This window comes from Chelonia mydas, chromosome 3 (assembly GCF_015237465.2).
Source record: "Chelonia mydas isolate rCheMyd1 chromosome 3, rCheMyd1.pri.v2, whole genome shotgun sequence".
NCBI lineage: Eukaryota > Metazoa > Chordata > Testudines > Cheloniidae > Chelonia > Chelonia mydas.
In genome coordinates this window covers 40247230-40261577 of record NC_057851.1, presented here as the reverse complement: position 1 = coordinate 40261577, position 14348 = coordinate 40247230, and the positions used below count along the sequence as shown (strand labels likewise).

At 41.3% G+C, this 14348-nt stretch overlaps 1 long non-coding RNA gene across 1 annotated transcript in view; it reads right to left on the bottom strand.

Moving 5' to 3' along the window:
• Positions 1-2212: 2212 nt before the first annotated feature.
• Positions 2213-14348, bottom strand: part of LOC122464948 — a 52525-nt gene continuing 40389 nt past the window's right edge. Inside the window, exons 3-4 of the long non-coding RNA XR_006289411.1 lie at positions 5177-5323; positions 2213-2305 (exon numbers count right to left, since the gene is read on the bottom strand). This is a non-coding gene — a long non-coding RNA (uncharacterized LOC122464948). The remainder of the gene's footprint in view (positions 2306-5176; positions 5324-14348) is intronic.

Sequence of the window (14348 nt, the reverse complement as noted above, 5' to 3'; positions counted from 1 at the left end):
ATTTCTCAATAGAGAAACCGAAGGGTGTTTTTGAAAAAAAAACTTCACCTAGACTGTAGTCATAGCCACAAAGGTAGTTTAAAGTATTCTTTTTAATTCAGCAATATTGTAACCGGAAAGGCAAACTTGTTTTTTTTTGCAATTTGCAGTATACCTCGGTCAGAGAAAAAACTACCTTTTCTCAAGCAATATTAAAATAAATATTTGAGGTGTGACTTTGGCTTGAAAATGGATCTAAAGTGTTTCTCAATGAGTTCTTAACTATTGTAGCATTGTTCTGGAAATGACCATTTCTATCTTTGGTTTTCTACAATGGTCCAGGCATTCAAGTACAGTTCCTTCCTACCACCAGATGGAGAGAGTTACCTTTTCTTTCAAGTCTCTGGGTTACAATCTCAGAACTTAATCGTTTGAGCCACCAAGGAAAGTTTCAATAAAGAACCTATGTCAGTTTTATCCTATTTGTTACAGTCTTATTCCTAGTGAGTTGTTACTTCTTTTGAGCCAAGTGGTTAGCCAAAATTTGGGGTCTTTGGGTTGTTTCTATTAGGAGTGGAAAATGATGATGAAGTCAGGTATTTTCTGAGGCGATCCTGTTTATTTACAAAGAATATACACAAAGTCTTGAACAGGGTATGAATCAAACAGCAGGGGACAGTCAACTTGCCTATAAAGTTCCAAGCCTCTTTCCAATCAGCACTCTACCCAAAAGTGATCTCTTTAAGCTTTTTCTCAGGGTCATACTACTGAGTTTTTCTGGCTGTTTCTGTGGCTTCCATGCTGCCTTCTCTGTCTGCTTATGTGATGTTTCTGCTGCTCCTCTCTCTCTCTCTCTCTCTCTCTCACACACACACACACACCTGCAATTAAATCAATTATCTGCACCTGTGTTTGTCATCAGACCTCTGGGAAACCCCTTAGACCATATGGCCCAATCAGGCACAGAGCTGATGAGTGAAAAATTCGGACTTCCAGGGTCCTGATTCTGGCCTTGGGGAAGACTGCCCCTCACTGCTGGGGATTGTGAGCCCAGGGCAGCTTGCTGGGCGGTAGGGTCCCTGTCCCAGGGGGCCAGATCCTTTTTTCTTCTTTGAGCTCCGGAGCTGTCCCAGCTGGCTGGGAGGCTGGATCAGAGCCCCCTTGAGCCATTGGAACCTCCTTCCCACGTCCTCCCCAGGAATCCAGGCACGGAGGCAGTGGGTGGAAACTCAGACTTCTGGAGGCCCAATCCTGGCTGCAGGAGAGGCTGGCTGTCATTGCTGCCAGGGATGGCGAGCACTGAACAGCTTGCTGGGCTGCAGGATCCCTGTATGTGTAGGCTTGAGCCTTTTTCCAGTTTTGGGTTCTGGGGCTCCCTGAGCTGGTTTGGCATCAGCATCATGAGCATCAGCCCATGAGTGTTGGTCTAACTCTGACTGTGCAGCAGGTCAACCCCAGGCAAAAGGGGGAGAATATTCTAAGTCCATGATTATATGTGGTCTAGTCCTTGGAGGTGGTTTTCCATTGTTTCAGTTATCACTAAACAAAGGGCTATTTAATTGTTCCCTCATTTAGCATAAATAGATGGCAGTTGTTATGCCCAACAGCTTCAAGAATGTTGTGTGATTACCCAATCCCCAGCATATGAGGGTGAGCTTTAACCAAAAGAAACTGAAGAATGAAAGTATCAGAGGGGTAGCTATGTTAGTCTGGATCTGTAAAAGCGGCAAAGAGTCCTGTGGCACCTTATAGACTAACAGACGTATTGGAGCATAAGCTCTCGTGGGTGAATACCCACTTCGTTGGATGCATGTAGTGGAAATTTCCAGAGGCAGGTATAAATATGCAAGCAAGAATCAGGCTAGGGATAAAGAGGTTAGTTCAATCAGGGAGGATGAGGCCCTCTTCTAGCAGTTGAGGTGTGAACACCAAGGGAGAAGAAACTGCTTTTGTAGTTGGCTAGCCATTCAGGATTAAACAAAGACTGTATATACTGTATATAATACATCATTTATATATTATTTGTGTTATTTTATTTTAGTTTCATTTTTAATATTTTTTCTGTTACAATAGGAAATTACCAATCACTAAACCAATTACTAAACAAATTAATAAACCAATTACCAGTTAGAATAGCAGTTACAAATGACCAGTTAGAATATCAGTGAAGCCAATCAAGTACCATGTTGATGACAAGTTATTTATGTTTGATTATTCCTATAGTATGTTTTCTTTTTTCAATGTACTGACTGATGATTCAAGTATTCTGTCTTCATCTCCTGTTAAGTCAGAATCAACCCCAAAATGTGGACTGGTATGTAAGAACCTGAGAAAAGACAATTAACAGGAACCAAATTTCTCTTTTCTGCATTATTTGTAGCTATTTTTCCTTTAAAATCCTTCTAGGCTATAATAATAGAGAGAACATGAAAACATTGATAACTTTGCACCAATAGACCCAAAAAAGCTCATTTATGCATCTTGGCAATGGATCACATTACTTGAGTAGTTCTAAATTTTTAATCAGATTCTCAGCTGGTATAAAGCTGAATAGCTCTATTTAAATCAATGCGAATCTGCTTTATGGTTCTGAGAAAGTTTTGTGTGTGATTATTTTGCAAACGCACGTTATTTCATGTTCATTTTATTTTTTTAAACATGTTATGCTTAAAAAAATAGTTTCATTCCTTTGCCCTAACTAGCTAAACTGGAAGCATTGTTTTTCTTTGTAATATATAGTCTCTAGATCTGTTTGTGGTTTGGTTTACACTCCTTCAGATTGTTATTGAGATCATGTCAAATCACACTGTGTCAGATTTCCTTAAGCTGTTAATAATTCATGTCTGATGTAGAATGAAATAAAGGGTGGGGAGGGGGAGAATTACAGGGGGAAAATGAGCCCTATTTCTTTAAAAACAAGTCTAGATGGATGCAAGTGGACATCTGAGCCAAGTTCATTAACATGCAAAAGGAAATGAGACAGTGCAAAAATCATTGTTAAAAGAATAATCTGATATGATCTCTACTGCAAGATTTACCTACTTATAGTTTAGATCTAAATAAGCATATATATGTTCTTCTATGCATTGGCTACACCATACTCAATTAAAAAAACATAAAAAATATAAAAATCTATTGATCTATAAACTCTCAACCAAATGAGCAACCCAAATGGATGTGCGTAATCCTGTTGGTTTCAATGTTGACATGTGGGGAGAAATCAATGATCCATCTAGCCTGGTATCTTGTCTCTGCCCTTTGTCAATACAAATACTGCAGATGATGGTGTAAAACATCCACAATGCATCTACTTATACAATTTGTGGATTAGGGGGAATATATCTTTTAAATTTATTCTAGAGAGCATAAGTATAGTTGCTATTCTTGTGGCAAGGATAAGTAAGGGCTTGCACACTACTGGCTTCTACATTTTTTCAGACAAATATGTATTAAAATTTGAAATGATCTTCAGCTTTACGTATGATCATGTAGAGACATTTTATTTTTAAAATGTAATCATGAAATAAAGCAACTCTATACTTAGTGTCCAATACCTCAGTGCACATGCAGGTAAAATTCTCATTGAAGTCCATGGGAGCACTGCTACATTACAAGATAAGAGCTCCTGGAATGAATTTCGTTCAGAGGACCATCAGAAAACCTATGCAAGACTTAAGTCAGGAACAATTGTAATTAAAGAAAGAATAGGCCTTGTGCTGGCCCTCTGCAAAGGAATGAATGTAACCCTAACTATTGAAATGATATTATACTGCATGGTGACTCTTGAATCTACTTGTCCTTTCTTGAGATGTGCACCCAGTTCTAGGAGTCAGACTGCTCATTTTTATTTTTATAGAGAAGAAGTGTGGCATAAAAATACCATCTTGGATTAAAAGGAATTTATTTTATGGCATACCCCAAAGCAATTAGGTGAAATATGGAATTTTCCCACCTTCCACTAATATATTTGGAATTTATTATTGTCAGAGACAGGATACCAGAACTGGGTGGATCTCTAATCTCTTCATACGTTATGTTATATTTTTCACTATTAGGTTCAGATTCAAAATACATGATGTAAAGAAAAGAGAATATGGAGACCACCGGGGGGCTACAGAACATGGCAGAGTGAACTCCTGAGTGCTCTGGAGCAATTAATCAATATCAATCTGCTGGGCACCACTCTTTCCCCTCCAAAATAAAAAAAAAACACACACACCTTAAACTGGGCTGATGCCAACTGGGGACTCAGCAGCAACAGCAAGTTCCTCTCTGCTCTACAAATCCAGAAGAGACACACCCTAGTCAAGATGTCTGCCACTGAGCACAGGGAGAGTGTGCTGACTGTTCAAAGAGATGGGTGCAGCAGCTGAATGAGAGCTATAATCACCGCTCTCCAAACAACAGTATCTGCTGCTGAATCTTCTTCGCAGCTACTATCAGGTAGGATGTCAGGGGCAAAGGGTTAAAAATCATACAATCATCAGTCTTAGAATCATAGGCTGTGACCAGGGGCCTGGGATAGACCACACTGGTAATGCCACACTCAGGGAAGGCTGCAAGAAATAGGGCAGACAATCCCCCCCCAAACTGGTGTTTATTCTATAATTAGATTCACCAAGCCAGTAACAAAAGAGCTTCTGAAGTACCACACTGGATAACCAAAGCCAAGCACTGTCCCCTTTAGGCATTCCAGCCTTGGATTCCCATCCAGACAACCTCACGGATACCCAAGGATCAGACACTTACCCCAGATCAATATGTATCTCAGATCTTACCCAAATATCATGCTGTCAGCTAATCCTTAGTAAACTAAATAAAGCAGTGGTAGGCAACCTGCGGCCTGCATTTGGCCCATCAAGGTAATCTACTCGAGGGTCACGAGACAGTTTGTTTACATTTGCATGGCTGCCCAGAGCTCCCAGTGACTGCAGTTCGCCGTTCCCAGCCAATGGGAGCTGCGGGAAGCCGTGGCCAACACATCCCTGCAGCCCACACCACTTCCTGGAGCTCCCATTGGCCGGGAACGGTGAACCGCGGCCACTGGGAACTGCGGGTGGCTGTGCAAATGTAAACAAACTGCCTGGCAGCCTGCCAGCAGATTACCCTGATGGGCCGCAGGTTGCCCACTACTGAAATAAAGATTTAATAAAATAAAAGAAGAGACTTGTAAATGGTTAATAGATCATATACATACAAATGATTGTGAAATCTCTATAGTCTTAGGTTTGTAGCAGTGATGGAATAGACAGCTGGCTTGTAAAGTCTCCCTGGTAACTTCCCAAAGGTTGGAAGGTCCTCAGTGCATAGTTCAAGATTCTCCTTTTAGTTGTAAATCCACAGTCTGCAGAATTAGAACAGGAAAGAGGAGGCAACATTGAGATTTTTTAGGTGTCTTTTTATATCCTCTGCTGTGTGCATGTAAATTTACTGTCCCAAACAAAGCCTAAAACCCCACTATGTGGAAAGTTACTGGCCAAGATGGAATCCAGGGTCACATAAGCATATCACATGCCCCTACATGTTTGTTAAATCACAAGGGGTGGACATTGGCTCCTTGCTATCTGAGGCATCCTCAGGAAGAGCTATCTGAGCAGGATGAGTTTTTTCAGTGGCTCATTGTGAGAGTGGAATGTCCTTGATAGTCTATCAACACATAGTTGTCTAGGCCTGATGTAAATTTTATCTGGAGGGGCATCTCCCAGGAATACAACACAGGTTTAAGATACAAGTACATAGCCAATATCCATAACTTCAGATACAAAGATGATACATGGATTTCACCAGGATAATCATACTTGATAGATTATAACTTTTCCATTGACACCTTACATGACATACTTTGTACAAGATTAAAGGTAATTGTATAACAGTAGTAACATTAATTATATAAATCATACAGCATCACATAGGCATCCCTGCAGAACAAGGGAAATCTCTGGAATTTAACCTCACACTTTCATTGGAGACATTTGATCTGCCTGAGGACTTTATATTCAGTACTGAAGGAGCCCACAGATCTCTGGCCCCAAGACTTGCCCTGGACTAAACCCTGAAACTAGATAATGTTTTTTTCAGGTTCACGACCGAAGAAAGCATTCTGTGCAAGGCAAGGGGGTAAATAATAATGATTTTTCAAGATTTTGCAAGGGAAGTCATGGAGCAGAGGGCAGCTTTTGTCAGGGCCAGGGCATTTATAAAACAAAAGGGGCTAAACTTTTGCATGAGTTTTCCTGCATCGTTTCATATAATATCTGGAGAAGTGACCCATTGATTTCAAAAGCCTGAGGAGGCAGAGTGTGTCATAAATAACCTATAAACTACTTTTGTTGTATTTTGTTCTTGAATACTCCAACTGCTGGCACTTTGTTTGCCATGACAACCATGCAGATCTAACTAGCCCCATTATATCTAATCCTCTTACCCGACACACACACACACTTTGTCCCTGAATGGGTGTGGTGAAGTTGGAGTCCCTGTGTATGCTGTATGTTTTCTATATGGGGGTTTTGAATTATGACAACAATAATGGCCACCATGGCTTCAACAACACTGCATACAATTATATACCGTAGACACGCATGGACCCTTTCACTACTGCATACTTAACGGCACATCCACATGGTAGCTGTGATTTATATGACAAGATGCCTGATGCTGAGGGAGTAGAAATATAAATCTTCCCCACCCAAACCCCACACAGTGGCAGACAGTTGCTGGACAACAGCAAATGCAGTATGAACCATTTCCTAGCAACCACTAGGTGGTTTTATACATGGAGGCCATATTCTCGGAGGATAGCCCTGCTGGAAATGTTTCTTCTGCGGCAGAACAGAGGAGCTGAGCAATGTGAAGATGCACACAGAGACAACGGTGAACAGCAATGAGCCAGGGCTCTCTGCTTCACTGGGAACCCTGAGAATAGAAGAGGTTAGACTGTGTCATACCATTGCAGGTGGATACCTGCAGCATGGATTTAGAGATGATAGTAAGGGTAGTTACCCACAATCACTTTTGTTTACCACCTTCTATTGCTGCAAGACTGAAGTGTAACCATCAAACATGTTTTGTATGCAAACTAAGTGTCTGAGGACACTGGTTTAGCTGCATGCACTGTACAGTTATTGGGTTAATTGTTTATTGTTTGAAAATGGTTTGAAATACAGGAGATAGCAACTCCAGCAGAAAGTCACCCCCACATGGGAACTCTCACATTTCAAGGACCTACTTGTAATCATTTGGTATATAAGGTCCCTGACCTACTGAGCCTATGTGTCTTATACTAGCTCAGACTGATATAACCACTTGCGGGATGCTTCTTACATTATGGGAAATAAACTTCAAACCACCCACCCCCTCTCTGTTGGGTATGTAACCCATGTAGAGTTGCTCTTTATAAAAAAGTTTGTACCCATGTAAGAGTTTGGATGCTGTGGGGACACCAGAGAACAGTGACCGGCTGTGTATAATGTATAGGAGTATGTCTATACTGGAGTAAGCCCTGGAATATGAGAGAGTTTTAAGTATGTCTAGTGAGAAGTGTTCTTTCAAAGCCTGGTAATGGACAGCATCCGTCCTGGGTGTTGTTAAGAACACAAATGTTCATATGTTGCTATAGTTTATTTATCTTTTCATTTTTATATTGTTTGGTTCCTTTTTGTCTCCCTGCACCCCAGTATCTTGCTGCATCCCTCTTTCTTCCCCCTTCCTCCCTCCTGATCTTCAAAACCGAACTCATGTGTTGGTCCAACTGGCACCAGGTGGTTCTGACAGGTGAGTTTAAGGATGACATCTGTAGTCGCACACCCCACTTCTCTCACAGAAACCCATGGGGGGTGGGGATAAAGTAAGGGGAGGAGAATAAAGGGAAAGGGTGACCTACTCATGCAGATAGTTCGATTATGCTTTCTCATCTCTTTGGTGGTCTGGCCTCTACAGTACTGTCTGCAAGGTTATCAGACTATCTTCATTAGATGTCTGGGACCTCCTGTCCCTTTACTGTGCCCCACACCCAATAGGTTTCTGAAAGGGGAGTGAGGTGGAAGATGACAGACATGATCCTTAAACTATCTATGCACTGCCGTGGCCCAAAACCTTAAACTAATCTCTTAGAACATAATGGATTAAACAACCTCATTAAATATAAGAAAGTTTATACCTACTTGAAAAAGACCAAGGTCAGCATCGCATTTTTACAGGAGACTTATTTAACTGTATAACACTCTTATAAACTGGAGCATGATTGGGGTACTAGAGTGCTGTCCTGCTGCCACATGTCAAAAACTACAGAAGTCTTTGTGCTGTTCCACAAAAAACCAACAATGAATGTTATTGATGTCATCTTGGACCGTCAGGGTAGGTTTCTCATACTCAGAGGTACTGTACATAGGACTGAAATGCTGTTGGCTAGTATACATGAGCCCAATATGGATGAACCTGAGATCTTTAATAGATTCTTGTTGAGCTGCACAAAGATATACACTTCCCCACCATAGCTGCAGGCGACTTTAGTGAGGTTCTAGAGCCAATGATAGATAGATTCTTTCCCACTACATATGAGACAACCAGAACCAGAAGAGGACTGGAATCTATGATTAAAGATATGGGATTGTGTGATGTTCAGAGGATCATGCATCCAACTTAAAGGGACTATACAGCTTTCTCCCCTGCCCATAATACATATTCAAGGATTGTTTTTTCCCCCTTAATCTCAGGGAAGCTAATCCAATCTTTATCCAGCTCCTCAGTGGATACAATGGTGATCTCTGACCATGCATCTATTATCCTACAATTTACTTCCGACACACTGGGCAAGCAACAAAACTGAGGGAGGCATAATGGGGGAGGTTTAGATTGGATATTAGGAAAAACTTTTTCACTAAGAGGGTGGTGAAACACTGGAATGCGTTACCTAGGGAGGTGGTAGAATCTCCTTCCTTAGAGGTTTTTAAGGTCAGGCTTGACAAAGCCCTGGCTGGGATGATTTAACTGGGACTTGGTCCTGCTTTGAGCAGGGGGTTGGACTAGATGACCTTCTGGGGTCCCTTCCAACCCTGATATTCTATGATTCTATGATAATACCTCACTGCTTTTACATCCCCATTCTGAGAGGTTTATAATAAAGGAAAGTGACCTCTTCCTGGCCACAAAGGACTCATCAGCTCCTTCTAACACGCTTGTTTGGGAAACTTTAAAAGTCTTCTTTGGAGGGGACTTATTAGCTTTGCTGCCGCTAAAAAAAGGGAGAGAAGGAAAAACATAGTGCTCCTTGAAAGGAAAGTCAACAAGATGGACCAAGTATATACTAAAAATCCTTCCGCAGAACTCCTAAGAATTCTGACTAGAAACAGCTATGAGATCAATCAACTATACATGGCCCAATATGAGACTGCATTTTTTTGATTAAGACAAGACTTCTGGGAGTCAGGAAAGAAGGCAGGTAGACTGTAAGCCTACTGTGTTAAGCATAGAACAGTCAGAGGATCTATTACTGCAGTCCAACATAAGCATAATAAATTATGCACCACACTCAAAGAGGGTCTGTCATATTTTAGTCAAATTTTGGTTGTTGGGTTTAATGTGGGGGTGCTGCATTGTGTTGGTGACTTGTGTTATGCAGGAGGTCATTCAAGGTGATCTGGTGGTCCCTTCTGGCCATAAACTCTATGACTTTGGTGTTATACAAACAAATATTATTAAAACCATTACAGAAATGTATATAATTCCAATTCCACCCCTTCACATGAGGCCCTGGAAGCTTTTTTTTTTCCTTGCCAAAATATAAATATCCCAACTCTCTATGGCCCAGTAGGAGACTATAAAAAACATCAGAGATTATCGATGCCCTGAAATCCATGAACCTGGGTAAGGTTCCTAGCCCATACAGCTTCCCTGTTTATTGTTATAAACATTTTCCTGATCCCCTTGCAGGAAAACTGCTTACCTCGTTCAATGAGCACCTGGAAGAGAGTACTCTTCCACCTCCTTGATTTCAGCTATTTCCAAGGCAGGTCAGGATCTCAACTCATGCTCAAACTATAACCCAGTTTCTTTAATTAATAATTATTTAAAAACGTTGGCCAAAGTGTTGGCAGCCAGGTTGGAGACAGCTGTATCCAAATCATACATTCAAACCAGGTGGGATTTATTCTAGGCCATCATGGACTGAAATATAAAACAGCTTGTAGAGATAATAGTGGCATGGCTTTATGACCCCTACCCTCAATTACTTCTAGTCTTGGATGCAGAAAAGGCCTTGATCATGTTAACTGGAAATATATCCTGTAAACCCTCTGAAGATTAGGTTTTGGACCTGTTTGTAGAAAATGAGTTAAACTTCTATATAATGACCCCACATCTCATATTTTAATCACTGGCATAATTTTAGATTCTTTTAACCTTTTCAGAGGCATCAGAAACTGTTGTCCTCTGTTTCCTTGATCTGGCACCACACCCCATGGCAATTACCCAGATTCCTCATAGCAGTCGCCCATATGCACTGGAGGCCCTGGCAATCCCCAATAGGCTCTCTCCCAAATATTCAGAGTATTAAGATGGGCTCTTTGGAGTATCACTTGATGTTATATGATGATGATACCCTTGTGTTTATAGCTAATTCCAAAACCACAATTCCTGTCCTCCAAGTACTAATCAAAGACTGTGGCTCACTCTCAGGCTATAGAATCAATTTGGAAAAGTCAGAAGTACTTGAGATTTCCTGGATGCCTTGTAGCAGGGCTTTCACCCAGTAGAATTTTCATAGTGAACCAGAGGTAAATAAAAATTTGTAAAAAAGAATTTAGAGCCCTGTCTTCTACAGCCAACAGAGGACATAAATCTTATTGGTCACCAATCCATGACAGGCCCTTTCCCTGAGCCTATGGGGGGAAATCAACATAATTAAGATGAATGTCTTACCTAGATTTTTGGACATGTTAAATGGGCTACCTGTCGTCATCTCACCATTTTATTTGAAGAGAGTTAATGAGATCATTAAGACTTTCATATGGGGCCGGGGACAATGCCCCAGACTATCTTGAAGGATACTTCAGCTCTCCATTGATAGGTGTAGTTTCGGATATCCAGATCTTCAGAACTGTTAGGTTGCCTATATCATGTCCCAGACTTCTCACTTGTTCCAACCAATGAGCAAGAACACCCCTTTCAGGTTGGGATAAAAAAAGAACTAATGAAACCAATCATGCTATTCGGCCTTTTAAGACCCTCATCCTATCCTACATAGAAAAACAGGGTGACCAGAAGAATATGGGCCAATTTGGCCCGTAGATTTCACACTTACCCTGGGCACCATACAAAAGCCATTATCTGGGATAATTTTGAATTACAGACTGAAAAGCATCCAATCATATGGAGAGGATGGATAGAGAGAGGCATTGTATACCCTCTCACTTGGTTGACAGTGGGTGTATAGCTCCATTTCAGGTCCTACATCATCTGTACAGCCCCATGGCAACATATACAGCTGAATCATTCATTGACTTATCAGTTTGGCCCAGATGCCCTGGGATAGGCTGATACCCCTAAAGTACATTGCATGGGAGAGATGCTCCACAAACTCCTCAGACCCATGTTATACAAATATTCCTTTTTGAGGACTCCGTTTTGCTTCCATAGATTTTTGCTTCTGTTTAATTCAAGAACAAAACACAAAAACTTTATAAGAGTGCTCTCATAGGATACATGCTGGTGCTGTGGTAAAAATAAGAGCAGACTTCTGCACAAGTTGGGGGAATATCCTCTAGTTAAATGTCTATGTAAAGAAGTTGACATTAGAATTAAGGTGATTTGGGGATTGATCAATACACCATCATTTGAGAACTACATATTAAGAAATTTACCTGTGAATTTTAGTCTCAAAAGTAGGCAGGGCTGGCCCATGACATTTTGGCACCTGAGGCGGGAAACTCAAATGATGCCCCCATGCCCCCTCACTTGGGCCAAAACTTTGAAAGTTCTCAATTCTGCCTTCTTCCTGCTCTACTCCTCTGCTGCCTATCCCAATAAAGGAGAACTAACAATTTAAAATGCCTTGTTCAAAAATTTTAAGTAACACTTAACTTTCAATCTCCTGAACAGCAAATGTAACTTTTCTTGTCTGCATAGTAAACACTGGCATTTTTACCTGTTTGAATAATCAAAGTGGTGCTTTCCGTGCCTTCTTGGTTGCAAAGATTTGAACTGCTTCCTGCTGAAGGTCCACAGTCTGGGCCAGCTCATGCTTTATTGAGATGGTTGCAAGGCCGACCAGCCTATCCTGTGTCATTGTGGAGCGTAGATGTGTTTTTATTAACTTCAGCTTGGAGTAGCTGCGTTCCCCACTGGTAACTGTTACAGGAAGTGTTCAAAGTATGTGCAGAGCAAGAAAAGCATTTGGAAAAAGAGTGGTCATCTTATTTGTGCACATGTATTCCAGAACAGCCTTTGGAGTTAATCCTGCTGAAATGTATCTTGAAAGGGCTTTCAGTTCATCACCGAAATCACTCGCATCAATATCGCACATGTCATCATGTGTCAACACTGTCCTGGTGTAGGTCTTCTTCAGGTATAGTGAGGAGTTTTGGAATACAACATACCAAATATACTGCTGTGTTCCTTGAGCTGCATGAAACGTTCTTCAGCTGACTGTATTGCACAATCTAGAACCTGGTTAAAGAATTCAACTTTGAATTGTTGTTTGGAGTCTCTTTTGGGATTATCCCGTGATTGGTAATCAAAATGTCTTCTTCAGTGACTCTTGTATTCTTGAATGGGTGGGAAAATAGCTTCAGTGTGAAGTTCCTCTGCCAACTTCTGTGTACTCTTCAGAATGTTTTGAAATCCCTCATCTGACCGGTAAGACTGTAGGTATGACTTTGCTTTGTCCAGTTGTTCCATTGCTCCAGATATATCAAGGTCAACACCTTGGAATCTCTTGCTTACAACACTTATTTCAAACAGTATGTCATGCCACAACACTAAGCCACACAGAAATTTGAAGTTATGTATGTTTCTGGAGATTCCATTTCCCTCTGCCACTGTTCTCCCACGAACTCAAGGGTTTAACTCTCGGATCCGTGTCTGCACTCCTCTGTTCTTTCCTCTCATTTTGGCACCATTATCCTAGCCCTGACCTCTCATGTCAGCTATCACAATTCCCGTATCTTCCAGCTTTTTAAGAAGCACATTTGTCATACCAGCTCCTGTAGTATCATCAATGTCAATAAATTCTAGAAAATGCTCTCTGACAGTCAGCATTGCAGGGACATTTTCACTAGGTTCTGTTGTTGTTACACCATTAAAGTAATTTGTTCTGTATGGCTGATGTCAGGTGTGCAGTCCAGAATAGCATAGTAACATCTTGCTGACTTCAGATCTGCCACAATCTTCTGTTTGACTTTTGTTGCCAGGAACTGTATGATCTCATTTTGAATTGTTTTTCCAAGGTAGTGGTGTGTGTACATTTCTTAGGTGGTGACTCTTCTTAGATGCTCCTGGAGTACAGCATCAAACACAGCCATCAGCTCCACAATTTTAAGGAAGTTTCCATTGTTTGGCATATACAGCTGATCTGAAGTGCCACGCAATGCTAGGTTTTGGGTAGTAAGCATTCTCACAATGACAATAAGCCTTTTCAGAACATTTTGCCAGTAAAGAGACTCTGATGCAATCTTCTCTTGATGCTGATCATCTATGGTGGCCTTTAACTTTAGTTTCATCCCAAGCTCTTTCCACCTATAGAATGCTCTCTGGTGATTTGCTGCCTTCTCATGGCGTGCCAGATTTCCATCCAGATTTTTTCAGTCCTTTCTTCCGGTAGAACCCAATGTGGCTGGAACATTAGACTGGAAGAGTTTGCAACAAAAACAGTATGCAGCATTCTGGATTTTTGAGTACATAAGCCATGGCCTCTCCACTTTGTCACCATTGGGAATTTCACGCCAGTAATGTGTTGGATGGAAACTTCTATTTTCATTGTCTTTGAGGAACATGAAGTTTTTCCACTTGCTGTGGCCCATGCAGTACAAGGAAGTCCCTTAGGCTACTGGTCACATGGGTCCACAGTCCTGGATCATCTAGACTTAAGGAACTAAGCTCAGCAGCAACTCTTTCTTGCACCACCTTTGATTTACACTTTTCTTCAGGAATGTGCATGGTTACATCCATTTGAGATGGAGATATGGATGCTGCAGTAGCTGCCAGGTCACCTGCACTCTGACAAACTGGAAGATCAGGCATCTCCTCACCACTCAGATCCGCACTGGGGCCGGAAGGCTCACCATGAATATTTGTGTCTATGTATCTCAGGAGAGCTCCTTCCTGCTTAGGTAGAAAAGCTTCCTTTGCTTTCTTTCTTTTTCTGAATGCTACCC